The 20,000-nt window shown below is 43.7% G+C and overlaps 2 protein-coding genes, 2 long non-coding RNA genes and 1 pseudogene across 4 annotated transcripts in view; 2 read left to right on the top strand and 3 right to left on the bottom strand.

Annotated features, from left to right (window-relative positions):
* The window catches only part of LOC116054954 (NACHT, LRR and PYD domains-containing protein 12-like), a 752,812-nt gene that overhangs the window by 463,128 nt on the left and 269,684 nt on the right, over window positions 1–20,000 (top strand). The window lies entirely within an intron of this gene.
* Window positions 1–20,000, top strand: part of LOC116038066 (NACHT, LRR and PYD domains-containing protein 3-like) — a 1,733,742-nt gene that overhangs the window by 1,473,774 nt on the left and 239,968 nt on the right. The gene's annotated exons all lie outside the window — the stretch shown is intronic.
* Window positions 2,311–20,000, bottom strand: part of LOC116036872 — a 63,501-nt gene continuing 45,811 nt past the window's right edge. The window contains exon 3 of the long non-coding RNA XR_004101740.1: window positions 2,311–2,343. This is a non-coding gene — a long non-coding RNA (uncharacterized LOC116036872). The remainder of the gene's footprint in view (window positions 2,344–20,000) is intronic.
* The window catches only part of LOC116036870, a 56,739-nt pseudogene continuing 50,600 nt past the window's right edge, over window positions 13,862–20,000 (bottom strand).
* Window positions 14,785–20,000, bottom strand: part of LOC116036871 — an 11,414-nt gene continuing 6,198 nt past the window's right edge. The window contains exons 2-3 of the long non-coding RNA XR_004101739.2: window positions 16,032–16,139; window positions 14,785–14,825 (exon numbers count right to left, since the gene is read on the bottom strand). This is a non-coding gene — a long non-coding RNA (uncharacterized LOC116036871). The remainder of the gene's footprint in view (window positions 14,826–16,031; window positions 16,140–20,000) is intronic.

Here is a 20,000-nt window from a genome sequence, read left to right as displayed (position 1 = left end):
ACCTGAACGCAGGTTCACACACACACACACACACACTCTCACACACACACACACACACACACACAGACACACACACACACACACACACACACACACACACACACACACAGATGCAGACACGCACACACACACACACACACTCTCTCTCTCACACACACACACACACAGACACACACACACATACATACACACACACACACACACACTCTCTCTTGTGTTAAGTCTATATTTGAGGTAATGTTGTCATCTGTTATTTTAGAGAGAAATACCAAAATAAAGAACAATCCAACTAACCCAAAGTCCCCAGTTTGTTTTCATCTCTGAGCTGGTGATGACATCATGGCGCCCTCTGGTGACATCATCAGGAACTACAAGCAGAGCTCCACCAATCATAATCACACATTAAAACATGTTTACAGATTTTATTAGTTTCATTTCTGTTTTAATCTTACACACTCACCCAACTTTTTACATTACATTATTACATTTTATGTATTGATTTTTCAATACTATATCCCTTTATATTAATCGTTTTTATTATATATACATATATTATTTTAAAAACGTAATCCTTTTATTGTATTTTTTTTAATAAAACAGATAAAAAGATATGAAATGTTTTTATGAATGATTTTCTGGACTTTGATGTGATGTATTGATCCTCTAATGGATCAATGTGAAGAATGTGGATGTAATGGAGCTGTGAGAGTGTAATCTGTTCCTCTGAGATGACGTGAAGGACTAAATGGTTGAATCCAAGCTGCAGCAGTGCTGCTGTGTGCTGTCATGGTGTTTGATCCAGAGAGAGCAGACAGACTCCAGGGGGACACATTTAAAAGATGCTTCTCCTGAAAGAAGAACTAAAGAACCAGCAGTCAGTCGGCTGCTGGTTCTGGAACATTTTCTCAGACACACGTTGGACCAACTGACCTCCATGTTTGGAAATCCCTAAATAATATGGTGAGTGGATTGTGTCATTCAAAGGATACCCAGGAGAAGGAGAAGGAGCAGACTACCCTCCCCGTCACCACCAAACAGTGTGGATTTATGAATTGATTTAATAGGGACTGCAGACAAGAGACCAGCGGCGACTAGGCGGCGAGTGCATGTTTTGAACGCCGTTCTTGGCACCACCAGGCGTTTAATAAACGCCACCAGATGCTTATTAGTTACCTGGTATAGGACATCTGAAGACATGAAAGGGGAGAGAGAGGGGGGGATGACATGCAGCAAAGGGCCGCAGGCTGGAATCAAACCCAGGCCCGGCTGCATTGAGGAGTAAACCTCTACACATGTGCGCCCTCTCTACCAACTGAGCTATCCAGGCACCCCACAGCCAATTAATTTGAACTGTAATCACCCAATCAGTAAAGAAGAAGGTCAGGCTACACTAATCAAGCACAGATCTTCTTTGCTGCTTGTGTGAGTAGCCAGAAGGGTCATAATACGTCACAATTCTCACAGCGTTTTGAACGCCGTTCTTGGCGCCACCTGGCGTTTTGATGTTATTACTTCTACATATCATTACATGTTCAAATATGTGAACTAGAGTATAGTTATATCATTTAAAAAGCATGTATTAGTTCTTGTTGACTGAGCTAAAGCAGTTTGCCTGCTGTTGTTCTATCATTCCTGAGGGTGGCAGCAGAGGACAATATATAAATTATTCCCTCTAATAAACTACGGCCATGTAACGAATGGGATTATCAGATTTTTTCTATTAAAAATAATCCATTCTAGTTTTTATTTAACTGTTGGACATTGTTGTTGTGACATTATTGTAAAAGGTACACAGTCATTTTAATCTATTTTATTCCAAGTGAAATGTTATTTTATTGTAAGATTACAACATGAGCACAAACTAAAGCCTTCAATTTGAAGTTTTTGAATCCAACAAAGTAACCTACAGCAAAGTATGATTTTCATGATGTGGTGGAAGCGAGCCATCTATTTATCTTCCTGAACTGAATGGTTGTGTCCTGTTGCAGAATAAAATTCTTCCAAATGCCCAAAATCCATCTTGACTCCTGTGTCATATATGAGTCAGTTCAAAGGTTAACAGCGAGGTAACATCACTAGCACAGGTGTAAATATGTGAATAACACACATCAATGCTGACTTCATGTGTAGTATTTGTTTTAGCAATTTAATTTCCTAAGTAGATACTAAAAAGAAATGGAAATTAAAAAATGACTCAAAATATGAAAACATTTATTCAAAAACATTTAACAGACATTGAAACATACATTTATAATCAGGAACTGGAACAGGCGATGACTAAATTTGCTATAAAAAATTAGGAATGAGTCGCAGCTCCACTTGTCAGGAAGCAGGCAGGAAGGGCTGCATCAGGATAAAATGACATTTGGACTGCTGTCAATGCTCCGTTAACAGTGAAGTCTGACTGAAAGATGTAATGACTGTAGACACTGACTACTCATTACACAAGCTGAACATGTTTCCTAAAGTACCAAATCCACCCCCCCCCCCTGTCTTCTTTCCTCACTGATACCAACAGTGAAGTTTTCAACACAAACATATTAATGTGGGAGGGAATCAAACCTCCAACAGACTCAATGAGACAGCTTTTCTGTCACATTGATGACATGTTACTGCAGTAAAAGTACTAATAGCACATTGATAATATGTTACTGCAGTAAAAGTACTAATAGCACATTGATGACATGTTACTGCAGTAAAAGTACTAATAGCACAGTGTGAAGTTCCAGCAGCTGGCTGAGCAGATAACTAACGTGGAGAGAAAACAGACCGACTCTCTGCTCCCTGAACGCAACACAATATGAAAATGAAAAAGTGAAAGACTAACGTACTGGACTGCTCTGATTGGAGGGTTTCTCACGCTGCAGCTCCACCTGGAAGACCTCTTTTACACACGATAAGACCTCTGGGTGTCCCAGAGGTCTTATCGTGTGTAAAAGATAAACAGAAAAAACACAAACACTCTCGCAGTAATTTTATGCTTTTATTGTGAAAAGAGACAGAATTCAAAACATGACACAAGTCAACGGCATTTCTACAATTTCATGATCACAGCTTCCTTCTTTAAAGGACTGTAAGTGGAAGAGGTTTATAATGTTCAGGAGGAATCTGTTCAATTATTCTGAATTATTTTATACAAAATTAATTTATTAGTTTATAACAATAACCTAACATATTTCTGTAAATGTGATCCTGTACAGATTCAGCTGATCAGCAGTGAGAAACAGGAGGAGACTCTCCGTCCTACACAGGACACAGAGACACTGAGGAACCAGGAGACCTGAACCACAACCCAAACCCAGGATAAAGAGGTTCAGTGAATGTGGTGTTGAAGGTGTGGAGGTGGATCAGTGAGTCAGAGGAGACTCTGTAGAAGGACAGAGAGCCAGCAGGACAGTCCACATACACTGCTACTCTACCAGAGACAGAGGAGGAGGAGATGTTTCTATGTTATTGTGACAGACAGTGTAATCATCATCAGAGCAGATCAGACTCCAGGACTGATCATTATATCCAAACAAACATTCTTTACTGGTTCCACTCCTGCTGATTCCTCTGTAACTCACTGATATATCAACCTGTCCTCTCGTCTCAACCTCCCAGTAACAGCGACCAGTCAGACCATCTCTACACAGCAGCTGAGGCCAGGGGTCAAACCTCTCTGGATGATCAGAATATGACTGATCCTCCTCCACTAATGTCACCTTCCTGTTGTTGTCAGACAGTTTGAGTTTTCTGTCCACTGTGTTTGTGTCGACTGTGAGTTCACAGGAATCTGACGGAGAGAAGGAGACACAACACAGCTGCAGTTATTAGTACTATCACCGCAGTACAATCAGCACTTTGATGATGACATCAGACTAGGGCTGGAAAGATTCCTTCCTTCGTTTAATCAATGTTACCAACGTTGTATCGCTCACAGTGTTTCCGCATGAATGAGTATTAGTGTCGCCCACCGGGCTGACGCTGCTGGCGACACATTCCATGAAGACTGATGGCGCAGATTACAAAATGAAGAAAGAGCGTAAATAGCGAGGGGCTAAAAGAAGAGACAGCCTAGAGAAAGGGGAGGAAGGGTTTAGGAATTACACACATTTTCATACATAGTCCCCTAATTTTAAGGGACCTAAAGTAATTGGACAATTGAGTGAAAAGCTGTTTCATGAGCAGGTGTGAGCTATTCCCTCATTATTTCATCATCAATTAGGCAGATAAAAGGTCTGGAGTTCATTTCAGGTGTGACATTTTCATTTAGAAGCTGTTGCTGTGAATCCACAACATGCGGTCAAAGGAGCTCCCAATGCAAGTAAAGCAGGCCATCCTTAGGCTGCGGAAAAAGGAAAAATCCATCAGAGAGATGGCAGAAACATTAGGAGTGGCCAAATCACAGTTTGGTACATTCTGAGAAAAAAGAAACGTACCATCGAGCTCAGCAATACAAAAAGGCCCAGACGTCCACGGAAGACAACGGTGTTGATGATCGTAGGATCCTTTCCACGGTAAAGAAGAACCCCTTCACAACATCTAGTGAAGTGAAGAAGACTCTCCAGGTGTATCATTATCCAAGTCTACCATGAAGAGAAGACTTTACTAGAGCAAATACAGAGGGTTCACCACAAGGTGCAAACCATTCATAAGCCTCAAGAATAGAAAAGCCAGATTAGAGTTTGCCAGAAGACATCTACAAAAGCCAGCCTAGTTCTGGAACAGCATTCTTTGGACTGATGAAACTAAGATCAACTTATAACAGAATGATGGGAAGAGAAAAGTATGGAGAAGGCTTGGGACGGCTCTTGATTCAAAGAACACCACATCATCTATGAAACATGGTGTAGGCAGTGTAATGGCATGGGCATGCATGGCTTCCAGTGGCACTGGGTCACTAGTGTTTATTGACGATATGACAGAAGATGGAAGCAGCCGCATGAATTCTGAAGTCTATAGGAACATTCTGTCTGTTCATATTCAGCCAAATTCAACAAAGTTGATTGGATGGCACTTCACAGTACAGATGGACAATGAGCCAAAACATACTGCAAAAGCAACCCAGGCATTTTTCAAGGCAATGAAGTGGAATATTCTACAATGGTCAAGTCAATTACCTGATCTCAATCCGATCAAGCATGCATTCCACTTGCTTAAGACAAAACTTAAGGCACAAAGACCTGCAAACAAACAAACAGTCAAGGCCTGGCAAAGCATCACAAAGGAGGAAACCCAACGTTTGGTGAAGGCTATGGGTTCCAGACTTCAGGCAGTCATCGCCTGCAAAGGATTTTCAACAATTATTAAGAATGGACATTTTATTTATGATTATATTAATTTGTCCAAATACTTTATGGTCCCTTGAAATTAGGGGACTATGTATGAAAATGTGCTTAATTCTTAAACCCTTCCTCCAATTTTGATGTAAATACCCTCAAAATAAATGTGAAAGTCTGAAATACAATTTCATCTTGATGATTTCACAGGGCCAAAATTATGAAAATTGTGTCTATGTCCAAATATTTCCGGACCTAACTGTAAATGCACTTAATATGTTTAGTTTTTTGAGAGATGATATTGTAAGCAATGTAAGCAATACAAATTTAGCTTTTTCCAAAAATGTAACCAAACTATTGAATATTATTGCTCTTCACTAAAACAAAAGTATTTCTTATTCGATTAAATTACACTACATCTCATTTAGCTGACGCTTTTATCCAAAGCAACTTACAATTGTTATATATGTTAGAGGTTGCACGCCTCTGGAACAACTAGGGGTTAAGTGTCTTGGTCAGGGACACATTGGTTGGTGTATCACAGTGGGAATCTAACCCGGGTCTCCCACATCAAAGGCATGTGTCATATCCACTGCGCCATCACCACACACGATCCCTCAATTACTCAATTAATCGATTTAATAATCGGTAGAATACTCGATTACTAAAATAATTGATAGCTGTAGCCCTACATCAGAGGGTTGAATGAGTGATGTCACAGTTTGATGAATGAAATGTAAAAACAGACTTACACTTCCTCAGACCTGGTGTCAACCATCTGACTCCAGCAGGCTCCACCCTGAAAGGAGGACGGGGGGGAGGGGGGGCATTACATCACTCTCACACACACAGCTTCATACTAATCAAATGTAGGGTTGGAATTTACTCTTTTATATTCATATTTGGGCTGTCAATCAATTAAAATATTTAATTCAGTTTAATTTCCTAAAATCCAATCATAACAGAAATTATCTCAGGACACTTTCCAGATAAGAGGAGGTCTAAGTCAGGATTTCATTTCATAGGACGGACGACAACCGTACGCCCTCTAAAGCTGTTTACTGCTCCAGAAATCAACTGCTCTTATAATAGGCTATTTGATGTGTATGAGAGTGTGGTCCTAGCATACTTTATCATATCATAATGACCAGGGCTCTCATTTATAAAACTGTGCTTAAGATTCTTACTAAAAGTGTACGTACACCCAAAAGCCAAAAATGGCTTACACTTAAAAATATTCAGATTTATAAAACCGTGCGTACGCACATCTTCCCTTTATAAATCACTGATTAACCACAAGTGTGCATACGTGAATCAGCCTCTTATCCTGCCCTGTACATGCCCAATTTTAACCATAGATAGTCAATGCAAAGCACCTCATGAATGCTGATCAGTATGTTAATGACCTGGCAGTTGTTCTTTACACCGAATCATGACGACTGGCGGGGAAAAAGCAAAATACTTCTCAGACGCTGATGAATTGCTGCAAATTGAATTATAATTTCGGCCTGTTCTCACATAGTGTAGGGAAACCTGACTGCATTAATAATACCATCCAATATGGCAGGCATTACGGCACTCAGGGACAGCTTCGAAAAACCAGACTTATATGATAAGATTTAACAAAACTATATATTATATTCACACAAGCCTTAGAGATAAAGTTGAAGATTATATATAATACAGTAGGCTATTTATAAAAAACACGTAGCCGTTTGCCCGCAGAGTGGCATGGACCTGTATTTGGACTGGAATGGCACGGTGCTGGCGTGTTGCCCTCTCTACTGGACCCATTTCAGTACATAGATCCAAGAGCTCAGCTTTAGGGAATTTAAATCATCATTGTCATGGTCTCTGAAGTCTCTTTCTCTCCTGATTCTTCCATTGCCGTAGTCCTCCTGCAGGGCCAGCAGTGCCATCATGCAGCATTACGCATGGGTTCACCGCAGTACTTATATGTTTACACATATTGTGATTGTCCGGGAACCATCACCTTATCGTGGTGGAGAGGTTTGTGTGTCCCTATGAACCTGAGGGCTGTGTTGCCTGGAGCTTTGTGCTCCTGGTAGGGTCTCCCAAGGCAAAGTGGTCTCAGGTGAGGGGCCAGACAAAGAATGGTTCAAAAACCCTATGAAAAAACGAGGTAGAGATGATGTGACCCTGCCCGGAGGAAGCCCGGGGCCCCCGTCTGGAGCCAGGCCCAGATGGAGGGCCCGTCAGCGAGCGCCTGGTGGCCGGGTTTGCCACGGAGCCCGGCTGGGCACAGCCCGAAAAAGCTACGTGGCACCTCTCTCTCCAACCCATGGGCCCACCACCTGTGGGAGGAACCGCTGGGGTCGGGTGCGCTGCCACATGGGTGGCAGTGAAGGTCAGGGGCCTCGACGGACCAGACCCGGGCAGCAGACGCTGGCTCTGGGGACGTGGAACGTCACCTCTCTGTGGGGGAAGGAACCGGAACTTGTGCGGGAGGTGGAGCGCTACCAGTTGGATCTGGTGGGGCTTACCTCTACGCACAGTCTCGGTTCTGGAACCATACTCCTGGATAGGGGTTGGACTCTTTTCTTCTCCGGAGTTGCCCAGGGGGTGAGGCGCCGGGCGGGTGTGGGGATACTCACAAGCCCCCGGCTGAGCGCCGCTACGTTGGAGTTTACCCCGGTGGACGAGAGGGTCGCCTCCCTACGCCTGCGGGTTGTGGGGGGGAAAACTCTGACTATTGTTTGTGCGTATGCACCAAACAAGAGCTCGGAGTATTCGGCTTTCTTGGAGACCTTGAATGGAGTCCAGTGGGGGACTCCATAGTTCTGCTGGGGGACTTCAACGCGCACGTGGGCAATGATGGAGACACATGGAGAGGCGTGATTGGGAGGAACGGCCTCCCTGATCTAAACCAGAGTGGTTGTTTGTTGTTGGACTTCTGTGCTAGTCATGGATTGTCTATAACGAACACCACGTTCGAACATAGGGAAGCTCATAAGTGTACTTGGTACCAGAGCACCCTAGGCCAAAGGTCAATGATCGATTTTATAATCGTTTCATCTGATCTGAGGCCGTATGTTTTGGACACTCGGGTGAAGAGAGGGGCAGAGCTGTCAACTGATCACCATCTGGTGGTGAGTTGGGTCAGAGGGTGGGGGAAGACTCTGGACAGACCTGGTAAACCCAAACGGGTAGTGCGGGTGAACTGGGAACGTCTGGAGGAGGCCCCTGTCCGACAGACTTTCAACTCACACCTCCGGCAGAGCTTTTCGTGCATCCCTGTGGAGGCTGGGGGCATTGAACCCAAGTGGACAATGTTCAAAGTTTCCATTGCTGAAGCTGCGGCAGGGAGCTGTGGTCTTAGGGTCTTAGGTGCCTCAAGGGGCGGCAACCCACGAACACCGTGGTGGACACCGGTGGTCAGGGAAGCCGTCCGACTGAAGAAGGAGTTTTTCTGGGATATGTTATCCCAGAGGACTCCGGAGGCAGTTGCAAGGTACCGAAGGGCCCGAAGGGCTGCAGCCTCTGCCGTGAAAGAGGCAAAGCAGCGGGTGTGGGAGAAGTTCGGAGAAGACATGGAGAAGGACTTTCGGTCGGCACCAAGGTGCTTCTGGAAAACCGTTCGCCACCTCAGGAGGGGGAAGCGGGGAAACATCCAAGCTGTGTACAGTAAGGATGGGACGCTGTTGACCTCAACTGAGGAGGTAATAGGGCGGTGGAAGGAGCACTTTGAGGAACTCCTAAATCCGACTAATACGCCCTCTATGGTAGAGGCAGAGCTGGAGGATGATGGGGGATTGTCGTCAATTTCCCTGGTGGAAGTTGCTGAGGTAGTTAAACAACTCCACAGTGGCAAAGCCCCAGGGATTGATGAGATCCGTCCAGAAATGCTTAAAGCTCTGGGTGTGGAGGGGTTGTCTTGGTTGACACGCCTCTTCAACATTGCGTGGAAGTCGGGGACGGTGCCTAAGGAGTGGCAGACCGGGGTGGTGGTTCCCCTTTTCAAAAAGGGGGACCAGAGGGTGTGTGCCAATTACAGGGGTATCACACTTCTCAGCCTCCCCGGTAAAGTCTACTCCAAGGTGCTGGAAAGGAGGGTTCGGTCGATAGTCGAACCTCAGGTTGAAGAGGAACAATGCGGATTCCGTCCTGGTCGTGGAACAACGGACCAGATCTTTACTCTTGCAAGGATCCTGGAGGGAGCCTGGGAGTATGCCCAACCGGTCTACATGTGTTTTGTGGTTCTGGAGAAGGCGTATGACCGGGTCCCCCGGGAGATACTGTGGGAGGTGCTGCGGGAGTATGGGGTGAGGGGGTCCCTTCTCAGGGCCATCCAATCTCTGTACGACCAAAGCGAGAGCTGTGTCCGGGTTCTCGGCAGTAAGTCGGACTCGTTTCAGGTGAGGGTTGGCCTCCGCCAGGGCTGCGCTTTGTCACCAATCCTGTTTGTAGTATTTATGGACAGGATATCGAGGCGTAGTCGGGGTGGAGAGGGGTTGCAGTTCGGTGAGCTGGGGATCTCATCGCTGCTTTTTGCGGATGATGTGGTCCTGATGGCATCATCGGCCTGTGACCTTCAGCACTCACTGGATCGGTTCGCAGCCGAGTGTGAAGCGGCTGGGATGAGGATCAGCACCTCTAAATCGGAGGCCATGGTTCTCAGCAGGAAACCGATGGAGTGCCTTCTCCAGGTAGGGAATGAGTCCTTACCCCAAGTGAAGGAGTTCAAGTACCTTGGGGTCTTGTTCGCGAGTGAGGGGACAATGGAGCGGGAGATTGGTCGGAGAATCGGCGCAGCGGGTGCGGTATTACATTCAATTTATCGCACCGTTGTGACGAAAAGAGAGCTGAGCCAGAAGGCAAAGCTCTCGATCTACCGGTCAGTTTTCGTTCCTACCCTCACCTATGGTCATGAAAGCTGGGTCATGACCGAAAGAACGAGATCCAGGGTACAAGCGGCCGAAATGGGTTTCCTCAGGAAGGTGGCTGGCATCTCCCTTAGAGATAGGGTGAGAAGCTCAGTCATCCGTGAGGAGCTCGGAGTAGAGCCGCTGCTCCTTCGCGTCGAATGGAGCCAGTTGAGGTGGTTCGGGCATCTGGTAAGGATGCCCCCTGGGCGCCTCCCTAGGGAGGTGTTCCAGGCACGTCCAGCTGGGAGGAGGCCTCGGGGAAGACCCAGGACTAGGTGGAGGGATTATATCTCCAACCTGGCCTGGGAACGCCTCGGGATCCCCCAGTCGGAGTTGGTTAATGTGGCTCGGGAAAGGGAAGTTTGGGGTCCCCTGGTGGAGCTGCTACCCCCGCGACCCGTTACTGGATAAGCGGACGAAGATGGATGGATATTGTGATTGTTAACACCTTGCCAACACAGCATCAACTAGTGGTATCCCCCACCCCGAGATACAATCTGTAGATGAAAGTGTAATAGGCAAACACACTTTTCTCCATGCAGGTTTTGTTATGAACAGTATTAAAGTTCGGACTGATAACGAGGACATTAAGGGTAACGATTGCCGGAGAAGTTAACGGCTGTATTTTCAGACTTTGACATTTGATGATATATGCACAGTTTTAAAGACAGATATTTAGTTATTTACATTGGGTTCTGCCATTATCTAATGGTAGGGTATTTGATGCTATCCTGTATTCCATGCAGTCGGGCCGTCTCCTCCTTCTGCGCTCCGTAGCAGACAATGTGACGGTGAGACAGCGCCGATTAAACATTAATAACACATTTTTATTTAAGATTTGAGTTGGATTTTACAAGGTGTTTATGGAACAAGTATCACTCACTGTACAAGCGCAAATAGCACTACTGGGTTTAATCTTCATAGTAACGTGGATGATATGGAGTGAAAAAATGTGCGTGAGGCATCAATACTTGAAAATATTATGAGTAATCGTTCTTCCCACATTTACTTTTAGCAGTCTGACTTCAGTTCACCACCTCACCATCTGCATCGCCAATTCCCATTGTCTCCAAAATGTGTGTACACATGGGTCAGAGTTTGCGTGAGTCCCATCAAGTTTGTTTTTTATAAATCACAACATTTGCGTGGGAAGTGGCATACACACATTTTCAGCCCTGTTTTGTGCGTACACCACGTTTATAAATGAGACCCCTGGACCTGAGTAAGAACAACCTGCAGGATTCAGGAGGAAAGCTGATCTCTGTTGGACTGGAGACTCTCAGGTCAGATCAAGTTACTGTTTGTCTTTAATTTGAGATATATCTGAAGAAATAAGACTGGAAAAATAGTCCTTCATTCAATCAAAAGTCACAAAATGAAAAACGAGCACTGAATGGTTCGAGCACTGAATGGTTTTGCCACAAACAGAAGTGACTGTCTTCTCTCCTGTATAACAGTTACACTGTTAGTTAATCCATATGTATGGTGGAGAGAGTCTCTTCAATCAGAGAACCAGGGTTACAATATAACCAAGCTTGAGAGAGTTCTCTTCTCCTCTGCATTTTATTCGTTTGCGGCAGTAAACAAGGAAGTAGGCTACTATAGTATTGATATATGACCGTTATAGGATGAAGGGAGAACATTTCTCTTTGTTTAATATTAAAATTAAAGTTAGCTTTTGCTGTCCGCTTCGTTTAAAAAGGACAAAGGAAAGAGAGTGGTCTGCATGAGACAGCGCCACAGTGAACTGCACGCTGCGGATGCTTGTGTGTCTCGGCCAAAAGAGAGAGATGGAGAGAGAGAGGGAGAGAGAGAAAGATGGAGAGAGAGAAAGAGAGAGAGAGAGAGTGTAATCTGTTTCTCTGAGATGAAGTGAAGGACTAAATGGTTGAATCCAAGCTGCAGCAGTGCTGCTGTGTGCTGTCATGGTGTTTGATCCAGAGAGAGCAGACAGACTCCAGGGGGACACATTTAAAAGATGCTTCTCCTGAAAGAAGAACTAAAGAACCAGCAGTCAGTTGGCTGCTGGTTCTGGAACATTCTCTCAGACACACATTGGACCAACTCACCTACATGTTTGGTCATCTCTAAATAATATGGCGAGTGGATTGTGTCATTCAAAGGATACCCAGGAGAAGGAGAAGGAGCAGACTACCCTCCCCGTTGCCGCCAAACCGTGTGGATTTATTCCAGTGATGTGGGCCCCTGATTGGCTACCTGCCAATGTGGCAGGTAGATTGACAGTGTTACCAGCAATTTCCACTGGAACGTCTGCGGAACGTCGACGGAGTCATTAGGTTTCCATTAAAGTCAATGTGTCTATTTCCACTGACTACAGAACGTCTGCGTCCCGACTCCGTCCCAGCTCCGGCGGTCCCAGCCCTCGGGAGCAGATACACAGAGCTTCTATTGTTGCCGGACGCCGGAGAGCTCCGCAGCAATTCAGCACAGGCAGATAGTGCGGGACAGGAAGTCAAGCACAGAAACAAAATAAAAATCTGGTTAATTTTCAAAGTAAAATCCAGCGTGCTCACGGCGGATCATATTTCCCTGCACTACACCTTGAAAACACAGCTCAGAGTAGTTTCCCCTCTACTCCTCTGGATGGAAACTAACTGGTGGTGGTTTAGTGGTTTAATTCTACGTGAATTCGTGAGATCTCGTGGGTCCTCATGACTACAGCTGTCAGTCATGGCCGCAGCCATGCCGTAACAAATCCGGACCTGGTGGGTACTGGGCTGTCAATCAATGTCTTCCAGTGATGCTGGCCCCTGATTGGCTACCTGCCAATGTGGCAGGTAGATTGACAGTGTTACCCACCAATAGCAAAATTCACCCACATTTGGCTGGTGGTCATGTGTTAATTTCAGGCCCTGGCTGTAAATATATAATGAAAAGATGTTTTTCCTATCATGACTCCACATTCACCCAATGTCTCATTTTAAACACAGTTTGTTGTTTGTCCCACACCGAGGAAACTGTTCTCTCTGCTACTCGTTCCTCTTTGATTGTCTTGATTTCATTCCCCATTGTCTGTTGTCTTGTCCTCCTTCTCTCCGTGTGTGTCTGACCCCGTTCCATTCCTCATTTCATGTCTTTATTTGCTAATGCTATATCCAGGGTTCAAAATTAGCACCGTTTACCAGCCAAATGCTGGTGAAAAATGCAAGTGGCTGGTAGATTTGCTTCACTCACCAGCCAAAAAACCTGATGGTAATCTATTGAGTGGCTGGTAATATTTGAACGTTCACTAGCCATTTGGCTGGTGGACGAAAAAGTTAATTTTGAAGCCTGGCTATATCCCTTTATTTCCTATATATACATAGATTATTGTCATTATTGTAAAAACCTCATCACATTGTTCATCTTTTCCATCAATCTGCTGATGTATGCTCTCCTATCAACACTTTATCAACGAACACACTTTTCCCATTCCTTTCAGACCATTTGATTGTGTAAGCGGTGCCGTCCCAAACGCTCTCATTCTACTGACAACACATGAGCCTTGTGTTGTCTTCCTGTGCTACTTGGTGTTTTTCTGGCTTACATGTTTTTCTCACTTTTCATCATGTTTTTGTAGCATTTCCTGACACTTTGTCATGATTGTCTCTGTTTTTTTGCCATGTTTTCTGCTCCATTTCTAACCTTTTTTCAAGTTTTTTCCCTCACTTTTGTCACTTTTTTCTACCTTGATCAGACCTCAAACACATCACAGTAACTTTATGCTTTTATTGTGAAAAGAGACAGAACTCCAAACTAAACATGACACAAGTCAACGGCATTTCTACAATTTGATGATCACAGCTTACATCTTTAAAGAAGTTTACAATGTTCACCAGGAATCTGTTCAATCATTCTGAATTATTTCATACAAAGTTCATTCATTAGTTCATAACAATAACCGGAAATATTTCTGTTAGTGTGATCCTGTACAGACTCAACTGATCAGCAGTGAGAAACAGGAGGAGACTCTCCGTCCTACACAGAACACAGAGACACTGAGGAACCAGGAGTCCAGAACCCAAACCCAGGATAGAGAGGCTGAGTGAATGTGGTGTTGAAGGTGTGGAGGTGGATCAGTGAGTTAGAGGAGACTCTGTAGAAGGACAGAGAGCCAGCAGGACAGTCCACATACACTGCTACTCTACCAGAGACAGAGGAGGAGATGATGTCTGTTCTTATGTCATTGTGATAGACAGAGTAACCATCATCATAGCAGAACAGACTCCAGGACTGATCATTCCATCCAAACAAACAGTCTCTACTGCGTCCTCTCCTGCTGATTCCTCTGTAACTCACTGATATATCAACCACTCCTCTCCTCTCAACCTCCCAGTAACAGCGACCAGTCAGACCATCTCTACACAGCAGCTGAGCCCAGTAGTCAAACCTCTCTGGATGATCAGGATATGGCTGATCCTTCTTCACCCGTGTCACCTTCCTGTTGTTGTCAGACAGTTTGAGTTTTCTGTTCACTGTGTTTGTGTCCAGTCTGAGTTCACAGGAATCTGACGGAGAGAAGGAGACACAACACAGCTGCAGTTATTAACCAATCAGCACGTAGATGATGACATCAGAGGGTTGGATGAGTGATGTCACAGTTTGATGAATGAAATTAAAAACAGACTTACACTTCCTCAGACCTGGTGTCAACCATCTGACTCCAGCAGGCTCCACCCTGAAAGGAGGAGGGGGGGGGGGCATTACATCACTCTCACACACACAGCTTCATCCTCATCACATGTAGGGCTGGAATTTACTCATTTATATTCATATTTGGGCTGTCAATCAATTAAAATATGTAATCAGTTTAATTTCCTTTAAAGTGTCCGATCATAAGAGAAGTTATCTCAGGACACTTTCCAGATAGAGGAGGTCTGAGTCAGGATTTATTTCATAGTACACAACAACCGTCCTCCTCTACAGCTGTTTACTGCTCCAGAAATCAGCTGATCTTATAATATATATATATATATATAATAGGCTATTTGATGTGTATGAGAGTGTGTTCCTAGTGTACTTTATCATATCATAATGACCACGTCAGGAGAATATTACTGAAACTACAGCTTGTTGTTTTATAGGATGGAGATGTCTCTAGTTCCTGATAAACTGATCTATAGGCTGCTATATGAACGCTGTGCTATTCAACAACAGCTGCATGGAAATAAAAGCCCTACAGAGGGAAATGAATGAGATATATTATCGAGTACAAATAACAGCATGTGCCTATTATGTTTGGACATTTTGTATTTCATGAATTAGACAACGTTCTACAACGTTTATGAGGTCGCCCTAACATAACAACTAGAGAAACAGCTTGACTTTAAAGGGAGTCTGGGAACTTCTTCCCTGGGATCTTACCAGTTGCGGCCCGCATCCGCTTCAAGACACTAGTACTTACATACAGGGCCACGAACGGATCAGCACCCGCTTATATCCAGGACATGGTCAAACCATATACCCCAACCCGCCCACTCCGCTCTGCATCAGCCAAACTGCTGGCTGCTCCCTCACAGCGAGGGAGAACTAATCACTCAACGAAATCCCGACTGTTCACTGTCCTGGCTCCCAAATGGTGGAATGAGCTCCCCATCGATATCAGGATGGCCGAAAGCCTACACATCTTCCACCGAAGGCTAAAAACACATCTCTTCTGACTACACCTCGGATAAAAAAAAAATTAATAATAATATTCTTGAACCTGAACTTTCATATGTCTCTTTGTAGCTTTGCTTATTTAAAGCTAATGTTCTTGCACTGACTACTTGTTGTCTGGAGTTGAGCCTTCAGAGTTGAAATCACTTAATTGTAAGTCGCTTTGGATAAAAGGGTCAGCTAAATGACATGAAATGTAATGTAATGTAATGTAATAACAACTTACGTTTCCTCAGAAACACGTTTAAAATCAACCCAATCCTCCTTTGACCAGTTGCTCTTAAAGGAAACACAGCTGGATGCATATCCAGATTCAGGAGAATCTGGTCTGGTCCTGATAGAAAAATACATTTATTGAAGATCACATGTTCAGTTAAAGACTCCCTGCATAACATAACTGAGAAAATATATAATTAAGATCATGTATATGAGCCTAATTATTAAAAATAAATGCCAATAATAACTTACTTTCTGACAGAAACACGTTGATTTAAATCAATAAAAATATCCTTTATGAGATTCTACTTTAATAAGATGCCCCTGTTGTTCAGGAGGAGTTGGTTCTTTCAAATGTTTAGTAATGATGCTGACTTCATAAAGTAAATGAAACCATTTCACAGCCGCTGCTTTGACCAATCAGCTCCCTAGTTCACTCAGAGCTGTGGAGATCTGCCAATGAGAGGCTAATAAATAACTAAAGGAGACATAACAGCAGGAATGTCTGTAGTAATAGTACAGTGTAGTGTAGTAATATCCTACATACTGGTGAATGTGGGGACATTTTATGAAACTAATAATAAGGTTATTGTATACCAGTGGCCACCTTTTCCAGGTACCAGCGGAGAACAGAGAGTTAGTGTGTGTGATGTTGTGTTAATGTTCATATTTCTGTCTGTAGTTGTAATTTGACTGTCTGGCAAAAATGCTGCATCATGCTTACTAATCAGTGACCATGTTTGTAAACACAGCAGAGATCCCTTTGATCTCTGTAATCAGCTGACGACCATATCACCAGCTGTTAGACTGCTCCCATTAAGAGACACTGAGAGTGACATGTGAAAAGAAGGCTCAGACAGCTTAAACTATAGGTGGCATCAATGAAATGACATCATTGGGAGCGCCACAAGGCCTTTGCGAACGTATTGGTATATAATTTGTGTAGATAATATAAGAAAATGACTCTGAAATTGCAGTTTCAAAATACTCTTCGTTTGTGTTTTGGCTGAAGAGAGAATGAGGATAAATAACGTTATGGTCATTGAGAGATTTACCAACCGTCTTGTCGCTCTGAGGCATTTAATTCAAAAACTGTAAAAGATCAAAACACTGAATAGAACTTGAATAGCTGAATCTTTCGAGAATGGTTTAAAGTTTGAATCACATCTGTAGGTGAAAGAATGTAGGAGGAGATACATTTAATTACAACTAGAAAATGCATTTCCTGCAGAAAATGCGTGGGAATGCTGAATAGCTGAATTGCTAAAGCTAAACTGGTTGAATAGCTTAAATCAGTAAGAAGAAGTTGAAGTAGTGAGAGTAGTTGAAACAGTGGAAATCGTTTTAATACGTATGAATTTCATTAAAAAGTTAAAAGCTTATGCTAAACTGAACTGTTGGCTTCAAAAGTTGAATAATGACAAAAGACGTAGAACATTGTGAGGTCTGAGTATATTTTCTAACTGATAATCACTCACAAATGCAGAAATATGAAACAAATAGTACGAAAAATCTTAAAGCTCAAATGCACTACACTGCTAAAAAATCAGGAAAATTGTTAGAGTTGGAAGCTAAACTACATTACCCAAGTGAAGAGCTAAAATACATTGTTAGAAAAGCTTGAAGCTGAACTGTAATACTGTCAAAAATGAAAATTGAAATGAATTACCTAAAACGGCTGAAAGAAGAAATACTTTGTATTATTATCAGACACTGCATAGAACGAAAAAGCATCAATTTAGCTGATATGAGATGTGAAATATATTAGGTAAAAAGAATGGGGCTGAACAACAGAAAAGAGAGGAAAGAGAGAAGGAGAGAAGAGAGGAGAGCCAAAATAAAACATGAATAGCTGAATTGTTAAAGCTAAACTGGTTGAATAGCTTAAATCCATAAGAATAAGTTGAAGTAGTGAGAATAGTTGAAAAAGTGAAATGACATCTTCATCAGGGACACATTGACTGATGTACCCCAGCGGGATTCGAACCAGGATCTCCCACACCAAAAGCATGTACCCTATCCACTACACTATCATCTGTATAGGCCTTTATAACTTATAAAGCCTGTCTTTGATCATTAATCACCACACCTGCTAATGAGTGAGAGACAGTGTGAGAGAACAGTAGATTCTTTATTTAGAACTGTAGGTTAAAGTATGGAGGGGCTGAAAATGTTGGGAGCGGAAGAAAATTTGAAGGATTTGAAGCATGATCTCATTGACTTCAATGTTAAAATAACAGTGTTAAAAAGCTTAATATTTTAAAAAGTATAAATAGTAGAAAAAAAGTTGAAGAAGTCCCGTCATTAGCTGAAAGAGCTGAACATTTTAAAAGTTGAATGGTTTTAATAGCTCAACGTATGCAGAAGTTACAGAGAGCCAAAAAACGTAGAATAAGGAGGGAATAAAAACAAGAAACAAAAACAGACAAACAGACAGAGACAGACAGACCGAGACAGAGAGAAACAAACAGAGAGACATGGACAGACAGAGAGAGACAGAGACAGGGAGAAACAGAAACAGACAGAGAAACAGAGAGAAACAAACAGACAGACAGAGAGAGACAGAGACAGGGAGAAACAGAAACAGACAGAGACAGACAGAGAGAAACAAACAGACAGACAGAGAGAGAGAGACAGAGACAGGGAGAAACAGAAACAGACAGACAGAGACAGGGAGAAACAGAGACAGAGACAGACAGAGAGAGACAGAGAGAGAGACAGAGACCGACAGAGAGACAGAGATAGACAGAGACAGAGACAAACAGCAGACAGAGAGACAGAGACAGAGACAGAGAGAGACAGAGACAGACAGCAGACAGACAGACAGAGAGACAGACAAAGAAAGACAGAGACAGACAGAGAGAGAGACAGAGACGGACAGAGAGACAGAGAGACATAGACAGACAGAGAGAGACAGAGACAGACAAAGACAGAGAGAGAGAGAGAGAGAGACAGAGACAGGCAGAGACAGACAGAGAGACAGAGACAGAGAGACATAGACAGACAGAGAGAGACAGAGACAGAGAGACAGACAGAGATATACAGAGACAGACAGAGAGAGAGACAGAGACAGACAGCAGACAGACAGACAGACAGACAGAGACAGACAGAGAGAGACAGAGACAGACAGAGAAAGACAGAGACAGACAGAGACAGACAGAGAGACAGAGAGACAGAGACAGACAGAGAGACAGAGAGACATAGACAGAGAGAGAGAGAGAGACAGACAAAGACAGAGAGAGAGAGAGAGAGAGAGACAGGCAGAGACAGACAGAGACAGAAAGAAAGACAGAGACAGAGAGACATAGACAGACAGAGAGAGAGAGAGAGACAGACAGAGACAGACAGACAGAGAGAAACAAACAGACAGACAGAGACAGGGAGAAACAGAGACAGAGAGACAGAGACGGACAGAGAGACAGAGAGACATAGACAGACAGAGAGAGACAGAGACAGACAAAGACAGAGAGAGAGAGAGACAGAGACAGGCAGAGAGAGACAGAGACAGACAGAGAGACAGAGACAGAGAGACATAGACAGACAGCGAGAGACAGAGACAGAGAGACAGACAGAGATATACAGAGACAGACAGAGAGAGACAGAGACAAACAGCAGACAGACAGACAGAGACAGACAGAGAGAGACAGAGACAGACAGAGAAAGACAGAGACAGACATAGACAGACAGAGAGAAAGACAGAGACAGACAGAGAGACAGAGAGACATAGACAGAGAGAGAGAGAGAGAGACAGACAAAGACAGAGAGAGAGAGAGAGACAGAGACAGGCAGAGACAGACAGAGACAGACAGAAAGACAGAGACAGAAAGACATAGACAGACAGAGAGAGAGAGACAGACAGAGACAGACAGACAGAGAGAAACAAACAGACAGACAGAGACAGGGAGAAACAGAGACAGAGAGACAGAGACAGACAGAGAGAGACAGAGAGAAAGACAGAGACAGACAGAGAGACAGAGAC

Source organism: Sander lucioperca, chromosome 5 (assembly GCF_008315115.2).
Source record: "Sander lucioperca isolate FBNREF2018 chromosome 5, SLUC_FBN_1.2, whole genome shotgun sequence".
NCBI lineage: Eukaryota > Metazoa > Chordata > Actinopteri > Perciformes > Percidae > Sander > Sander lucioperca.
The sequence above is the reverse complement of the archived record's forward strand: the minus strand, read 5'-3'. Positions and strand labels throughout refer to the sequence as shown.